This window comes from Gekko japonicus, unplaced genomic scaffold (assembly GCF_001447785.1).
Source record: "Gekko japonicus isolate JY-2015 unplaced genomic scaffold, Gekko_japonicus_V1.1 scaffold2663, whole genome shotgun sequence".
Taxonomy (NCBI): Eukaryota; Metazoa; Chordata; class Lepidosauria; order Squamata; family Gekkonidae; genus Gekko; species Gekko japonicus.
In genome coordinates this window covers 132,770-134,007 of record NW_015168125.1, presented here as the reverse complement: position 1 = coordinate 134,007, position 1,238 = coordinate 132,770, and positions in this window count along the sequence as shown.

Below are 1,238 nucleotides of genomic sequence, written 5' to 3'. Positions count from 1 at the left end.
CATCTAGTCCAGCATCCCATCTCACACAGTGGCCAACCAGTTCCTCTGGAGGGCCAACAACAGGGCAGAGAGGCCGAGGCCTTCATAAGAACATCAGAAGAGCCCTCCTGGATCAGGCCAGTGAGGGTCCATCCAGTCCAGCATCCTGTCTCACACAGGGGTCAACCAGCTCCTCTGGAAAGCCAACAGCAGGGCAGGGAGGCTGAGGCCTTCTCTTGATTATGATGAGGAGGAGGAGGAGGAGAAGAAACTGGATTGATACCCTGCCCTTCACTAGGAGTCTCAGAGCACCTTACAATCTACTTCCCTTCCTCTCCCCACAACAGACACCCTGTGAGGCAGGTGGGGCTGAGAGAGCTCTGAGAACTGCTTTTGAGAGAATCATTACTGTCCCAAAGTCACCCAGCTGGCTTCGCGTGGAGGAGTGGGGAATCAATCCCGGTTCTCCCAGATTGGAGTCCGCCACTCTTAACCACTACACCACACTGGCTCTCTAGGGCAGCAGAGAGTGGAGGAGCGCATCAGTCCTCGTCCAGGTGGCCTAAAACCCGCCTTGCATTCGATCTCGCTTCTCCCACACCCGGACCCAGCCGTGCCGCTGGCAGAACCACACTAATTCTCCCGAAAAAACCAAACGTCGTCCTATTAATCTGCAACACTTTATCTCCTTCCAGCATACGCCTCGGAGTGAATTAAATGTATATTATACAGAAATATGTTCTGCAGCTCGCCCCGACGTATATATTTGGGGGGCCGCTCTAGAGGGAGAGCGCGCGCCATCTCGCCGTGTGCGTGCTCAGAGCCGTCTCGCTAATATCCTGCCTCCCATTCTCCGGTGATCTATTATGGCAATACATCACTGGCACGCTGGCACCCCGATAATGAATTACTATCATTTATTATTAGAATATCATCACAAACATATTATTGCTATGCATCACCAGAGTGGCCGGCGGCGGGAACGCCGCTGCCGGGGGGGGGCACACGTCACATGTCGGGTCCGTCGCAGGGGGTGGCGGTCAGTTTTAAAAGGTTGGCACAGGGGAGTGACTTAGTTTTGTCAATTCAGCTCTTATGGGGGGGGCAAAAAAGGCCGTGAGAACCTCAGAAGGTACACCCTTGGCATGGCAAGTGTGACTGGTCACAGGGCCGGCCCCAGCTTATCTTGCACCCTAGGCAAGGATCCCTTCTGGTGCCCCCCCCCCCCGGGGCCCCCCCACAACGGCAATTTGAAACAC